Source organism: Salvia splendens, chromosome 20, assembly GCF_004379255.2.
Source record: "Salvia splendens isolate huo1 chromosome 20, SspV2, whole genome shotgun sequence".
Taxonomy (NCBI): domain Eukaryota; kingdom Viridiplantae; phylum Streptophyta; class Magnoliopsida; order Lamiales; family Lamiaceae; genus Salvia; species Salvia splendens.
In genome coordinates, this window is record NC_056051.1 from 8,302,218 (window position 1) to 8,309,887 (window position 7,670).

The 7,670-nt window shown below is 40.5% G+C and overlaps 1 pseudogene; it reads left to right on the plus strand.

The window, feature by feature from the left end:
* The first annotated feature begins 1,295 nt into the window (after positions 1-1,295).
* Positions 1,296-2,943, plus strand: LOC121781423 (annotated as a pseudogene).
* Positions 2,944-7,670: the final 4,727 nt, after the last annotated feature.

Below are 7,670 nucleotides of genomic sequence, written 5' to 3' on the forward strand. Positions count from 1 at the left end.
TTTTAGTTTTTCTGCAATATCATGACTTGCGAGTAATCTCTCAGTCCATTAAAGATGACTCACTTTCTTTTTTTATTTGCCCAACTAAGATAACCTATTACTAAAAATGGAAACACGTTTATCTCTACCTTATTCCTCCTCTCTTACTTTACTCTCCCCACTTCACACACAAAATAAAATTGCATAAATTCCTGTGACGCCCAAGGAATGGGTCATCTTCCTTGGGACGGAGTGAGTAGTATTTCTTCGTCTCGACTAAGTTACGCGACAAATGAAATTTAATTATTCATTCATTATAGAATTAGTTTTCCGTGCATGTAATTGATGTCACACTTTCCTTTTTAGTTTGTCAAAAAAAATGTCACTTTTCCTTGTTTAGAAAATGTTTTTTTATGATTTCATTGATTCCTTGAAGAGAATAAAAATTGCCCTATTTATAATACTAATACTAACTTAATGAGCAAGACAACTAAGATATATGGAAAAGATATGCAAATCTCTAATTAAACTAACTAAATAATACCGTATCAATCTCTCACATTAATATATATAGGGTTTTGATCTATGCAAAACTAGATTTAAATACAGAAACGCAGAACAATATCATACGTAGGGCACTATTAGGTCATAGTTAGTTAATTTTTAGGTCATGCTAACAAAGCATGACCTAAAACGATCTTAGCATGACATTAAATATAAATATTATAATATGACCAAAAATTGCTTAATTATGACCTTCCGTGTTTTTGGTTAATTATTGATCATTAGATCATCTAATCCTAGGGTCAAGATTTGGGCTGCATTTCTGGATTTAAATGCATTTTTATTTTGATCATCTCCCAATATATATATATATATATATATATGTGACCAGCACGAGTTTTATATTAAATTGAGAATTGAATGAGTTAGGAGAGTGTAGCATTCACTTACCAAATATAGTAAAAGCAAAATGAGATCTTTATTGGTGGATGAACAGAAGCGGAAAAAATGAGATATTTAATGTCAGATGGAGGAAGTATTATTTTCTCTCTCCATTTAACAGTGTAATACACAAAACAACATCTCCTAAAATTCCGTGTCATTTTCCAAATATGTAATGTATTATGAGACCGAAGGAGTACAAAATTCTACACCTTGGACGACGTAACTATTGACTTTGAAAAAACACTAATAGAATAGAAGTCTCAAAGCAAGTCAAGATTTGATAGTGAAATAGTTACCCAAGACTATCATTTCGTTTCTTTAAATATATCACTTATTACCTTATACCGTCAAGTTATTCACTTCCAAAAATGGAGTGTATTTGGTTAGTTGCAGTATTAGCACTAGCATTATCTCTCCGCTTCCTAAATAATCAATGGCAGAGAAAGAAGAAAATAATGTTACATCTTCCACCAGCGCCGAAGGGGCTTCCGATAATAGGCCACATCCATTTATTAGGCAAAAATCCCCACCAAGATTTCCGCCGCCTTGCTCAACAACACGGCGAGATCATGCACATGCGCCTCGGCTCTCTCCCGATCGTCGTCGTGTCGTCCCCGGCCGCTGCCAAGCTAGTGCTAAAGACGCACGACGCCGTTTTGTCCGACAGGCCTCACTACCCTCTCGACCACGCGCCTCACGTACGGCCACAGGGACGTGATATGTGCTCCCTGCGGCCCGTACTGGCGCAACATGCGGAAGCTATGCACGCTCGAGCTGCTGAGCGGGCCCAAGGTCGAGGAGTTTCAGCCGATGAGGCGGGCCGAGCTGGGGATGGCGGTGGAGGGGATCCGCCGGGCGGCCGAGGGGAGGGAGGTTGTGGATGTTAGTGCTAGAGTGGGGGAGCTTGTTGGGGATATGAATTGTTTGATGGTTTTTGGGAGGAAGTTTGTGGATAGGGATTTGGACAAGGAGTTGGGGTTTAAGGATGTTATCGATGAGACCACACGTGTGGCTGCGCAGCCTAATCCCGGGGACTATTTCCCGTCCGTGGCGGCGCTTGATCTTCTGGGGCTCAACCGCCGCATGGAGAAGCTTAGCGCGACGTTTGATGGCTTTCTCGACGCCATCATTGATGATCATGTCACGAAAAAGGAGGAGAAGGAGAAGAAGAGCCGTGATTTTGTTGATGTTATGATGGCAATTATGGATTCCGGTGGTGCCGGGTTTGACTTTGACCGTCGTCACGTGAAGGCTGTGCTTTTGGTAATAAGAGCATCTACAATGTTGCTCTTTAAGCTTTTATCATTTTAGGCACAACACTTGTGCATTGCAATCAGCCTCATTTTTGTAATTGTTATACAATATTTGCATGTCATTAATTTGTACTTTATTTTGAAGGATATGTTGATTGGAGGGATTGATACAACATCAACAACTATAGATTGGATAATGACGGAGTTGATAAAGAATCCAACAGTGATGAAGAAGCTACAGAAAGAAATCGAGGAGGTTGTGGGGTTGGATCAAATGGTGGACAAATCACAACTTTCTAGTCTCAAGTACCTTGAGTGTGTGGTGAAGGAGTCATTGAGGCTCCACCCTGTGGCACCGCTACTATCGCACGCCGCCCAAGAGGACTGCGAGCTCATGGGTTACAACATACCTAGTAAAACACACGTATTTGTGAATGTATGGGCCATTGGAAGAGATCCCCAAGTCTGGCCTGACCCGGAAACATTTTTTCCCGAAAGGTTTCTAGGGACTAATGTGGACCTTCGAGGCCGAGAATTTAATCTTTTGCCATTTGGTTTTGGTCGACGAAGTTGCCCAGGGTTGCAATTAGGATTGATGATAGTTCAATCTGTGGTGGCACAGTTGGTTCATTGCTTTGATTGGGAGCTTCCCGATGAAATGTTGCCTGATCAGTTAGATATGTCTGAAAAATATGGCATGGTGGTCACTAGGGCTAAACATCTTATGGCAATTCCAACATACAGATTGAGTAAAATAATTTAATTTTTATTATATTATATTGTACTCCCTCCGTCCCAAGGAAGATGACTCCTTCCTTGGGCGGCACTAGATTTTATGCAATTTTATTTTGTGTGTGAAGATGAATCACTTTCCTTTTTAGTTTGATGAACAAAGTGATGCATTTTATTCCCCTACTTGAAAATCCAAATCCATAGAAATTGCAATGAATTACTCCCTCCGTCCCACGTTATTTGAGACGTTTCTTTTTGGCACGGAATTTAAGAAAGTGGTGTTTAGAGCACCCACATCGGTGTTCTTGGGCAAGAACACCTGCTGTGCTCGCCGCTGCGCTCTTGCCGACAGTGCGGACGTGCTCTTGCGGAAGAGCAGGTGACGTGGCGGCTTCTGGTTGGGCGGGTGACGCCCAATCGCCCCTGCTCGATTGGGTTCGTTTTTATTTCGTTAATTTAATTTTTAAATTTTTTTTATAAAAAATCGAAATTAATCTAAAAATAAAAAAATATTTTCGTATTCCCATAAATATAGCCGTTTTTCGACCATTTTTTCAATTTTTTTGATTTATTTTTTATTTTCTTATCCCAAAATCATCTATAACTAATCATATTCATCATCCATTACATTAGACATGCCCACCGGTTCCGGTTCCGGCGGTTAACCGCCGAACCGGAACCGGAACCGGCGCAATATTCCCGAACCGGAACCGTCGCAATTCGGTTCGCGGTCCGGTTCAGGTTCAAGATATTTCGAACCGGAACTGTCACCGAACCGGCGGTTCGGGACGGTTCGGAACCGGCGGTTAACCGTGGAACCGCCGGTTCCGGCGCTTAAATCGAGGCAGAGGGATGGGGGCCGGTGCTGATCTTCCAAACCGGTCGGAACCGCCGGTTAACCGGAAAAACCGGCGGTTAACCGCCGGTTTAGTGGCTTTCGAGGCGGCGCGGAGCACGAGGCGACAATGGAGCAGCTTTTGCAGACGGTTCGTTGACCGAACCGGCGGTTTATTTCGGAAACAGGCGGTTTTGGCCCGGAAACCGGCGGTTCCGGCGGTTCCGGCGGTTTTCCGCCAAAACCGCCGGTTTTGTGAAATTTCAAATTTTTTTTTTTTTTTTAAATTTCAAATTCGAATTCTTCCATTTTCCCCCTCATTTTTTTCTATAAATACCCCCCTCTATCCTCATTTACATTCACCCCACTCTTGTGTTAATAAGAGTTTCTCTCTTCAATCTCCCAATTCTCTCTCTTTGTCTCCAATTTCTCATTTGTGCTATTGTGCTTCCATTTAATTACGCAAGTGCTACTCTTATTACGCATTGTTATACACTTATACAGTTATACTTGTTCCCGTAGTTCTATAAGTTGTCTTTCTTTCTCAATTACTAAAACAAAAAAAAATATATTATTCCATATTTCTACATTTCTACATACCATTCCAATATGTCTTCATCCCGAGAAGGTCGTGTTGATAAGGGAAAGGGAAAGGCCAAGAGGCCATCTCGGAGATCCGTTATTGATGAAATTTCTCAAATGAATATGGATGAGTGGCAGGTTAATATTTATTATCTACTAATTTCATTAATTTTGAATTACATTTCATTATTGTTCATAATTTTATTTTGTATTTACAATACAAATATTATTTTGTAGGCTCGAGAAGAGCAAGATGTGGCACATGCTATTGCTCTCTCTCGCTCTCAATACCAAGGCGATGCTTATGTTGGTACCGGTAGTGGTGCTCCCGGACGCGGTGCCTATTCCCAACAAAGTCCAACCCCTGTGAATGTTGATGAAGACGATGATGATGATGACGACGAGGAGGAGGGGGAGGAGGTAGAAGAGGTTCAAGAAATGCCACCCCCACCACCACCAAGGAGTCGGCGTGGTCGTGGTCGTGGACGTGGACAACCTCCTCAACCTCCTAGACCAGCTGAAGGTCTTTAACCTCAAACATCTTCGTGAAACATTTCAAGAGGGTACAAGATAGTAACGATCCAAATTCGTATATGGGCATCAAGATTGTTCGACAATGCATGGAAAAGAAGGCGCAATTAGGTACGTTTATTATTAACTTAGGGCATAAAGTTTCTATTTGTTCTGATGTGTGGACTGATTGTTTTTGTAAAAATTCGTATATGGGCATCACGGTGCATTTCGTTGATCACAGTTGGACTTTAAACAAACGTTTGATTGCATTTCGGGAATTTCCCGCACCACACACTGCACAAGCAATTGCTCAATTGATCATTCAAGTTTTGAATGAATTTCAATTGATCAATAAAATTTTTTCTATTGGTTTTGACAATGCTAGCGCTAACACTGCTAGCATAGATGATTTAATCAGTGCATGTTCTCCTGTTATTGATGGTAAATATTTCCATGTGCGATGTATTGCCCATATTTTGAATTTGTGTGTTCAAGATGCCATCGATTTGTGGCAAAAGTATGTTGATCCTATTAGAACTGCTGTGAAGTTGATTCATAACAAAGCTCCTATTGGTAGAGCTTGGAAGAGATATTGTCATGGTAAGCAATGCAGGTACACCAACTTTCGTTTGGATGTTTCAACTCGGTGGAACTCGACATATGATATGTTGGAGTCGACTTTGAACCACATTGAGTATTTATGTGATTTTTTTAGAAGTTGTCCTCATGTTCCTTCTGATTTGATTTTGATACCCGCTTGTTGGGACCACAGCATGGATTTATTTTGATTATTCCGCGCTTTCAAAAATGCCACTGTTGAGTTATCCGGTGTTTATTATCCTACTTCTGTGCGCGTTTTGGAGCATTGCATGTATGTGGCAATTGGTTTTAAAACTTGTGTGAAAAATACTCAATTCGTTGAGTTGAAGGCTATTTTGTTTTACATGGTTGAAAAATGGTTAAAATATTTTTCACGTATTCCAAATGTGTTTTTGATTGCAAAATGCTTGGATCCAAAGTGGAAGTTGCATGGTGTTTATAAAATTTTAGACATGTACTATGGTTGTTTGCACGCTTTGGATTTTTCTCAACTCCGCGAAATGGGCTTGACAAGAGGAGAATGCTTCGAACTAAGTATTCCGGATGTTGATGAAATCAAACATAGGTTAGATAGTGCACTTCGTTCTCTCTACGCGGAATATGAAATGCGGTATAACACCGCTCACCAGGTACGTGCTCCTCCTAGTCCTTCTACATTTGATTTTGGTGGAGGGGATTTTTCCAATGTCATGATCGATCCCGACGTAGTATCACAATTGCAAGATCTATACGGTACTACAACCAATAGGACTAGAGCGACTAGTGAATTAGATATATATTTGGAATCGCGCTCTATTTTTCAAGATGCAGGTCCTCCTACTCAACAAATTGACGTCCTTAATTGGTGGGGAACACATGACAAAGAGTTTCCGATACTCTCCATCATGGCTAAGGAGATATTCGCCGTTCCCGCTTCCACCGTCGCCGTTGAACAAGCTTTTAGTGTCGGCGGTTGTGTCCTAGACGACAAAAGGAGCAATCTCTCCGCCAAGAACATGGAAGCCACTATGTTACTTGACGATTGGGCAAAGGCGGACATGAGAGCACAAGAGCCGGATTTCGACTTCCGTGTAGAGAGTGATGGTGAAGAATTTTCTTCCGATGGCGATGACGAGGTCAGAAGCGATAGCACTCAACATTAGCAATGAGTCGACGGGGGCGGTGAACGGCGAGCACTGCCGACCAAAAAGGTAAGCAAGGTAAGAGAACTACGTGGGCTTTGATTCCTCAATAAAATTGTGGATACGTAGGCACCTCAACTTAAATTTGAAAAGTTTAACTTCGAAAGTTTAAGTTGAGCTCAAGCCCTTTTCAAATTTTTTTTTCCCCCCTATTTCATAGATCATTCAGGATGCGGCTAAGTTGTACTTGAAGATCATTAAAATATATTCCCCATTTGATAAATATCAAATGCGGAATATATTTTAATGATCTTCAAGTACAACTTAGCCGCATCCTGAATGATCTATGAAATTTTTTCTCGGAATCAACCTTTTTTTCTTGCAAAATGTTGCCCATTTTCTAAGTAAACACATATCAGCACGCTATATACACTGATACACATTGCTGCATTTCTAATAGGGGCAATTTGATCTTCCAAAGCAATCAATGCATCTCGAACACACATAGTCAGAACATTATTCAAGCATCTAGCATGGAAAAAATCAGAACAAACTATCTATTAGTACTAATTTTTTCCATGCTAGATGCTTGAATAATATTCTGACTATGTGTGTTCGAGATGCATTGATTGCTTTGGAAGATCAAATTGCCCCTATTAGAAATGCAGCAATGTGTATATAGCGTGCTGATATGTGTTTGCTTAGAAAATGGGCAACATTTTGCAAGAAAAAAGGGTTGATCCCAAGGTAAGAGAACTACGTGGGCTTTGATTCCTCAATAAAATTGTGGATACGTAGGCAACTCAACTTAAATTTGAAAAGTTTAACTTTGAAAGTTTAAGTTGATCTCAAGCCCTTTTCAATTTTTCCTTTTTCCCCCCCATTTCATTTTTTTTTTAATTTACCTTCCGAGTCCGACGAGGCGACGAGCCGACGACACTTGTAAATTATATTACATTGTTGTATGTTGTTGTATTGTATACTTATGTATTGTAAATTGTAATGTATCGTTGTCCGTTACAACTCAAAATCAATAAAATTTATTTCATTTTCTCCTTATTCGTCGTATTTGTGCTTGAATTATGCATTGTCTTGTTCCGATTTGTT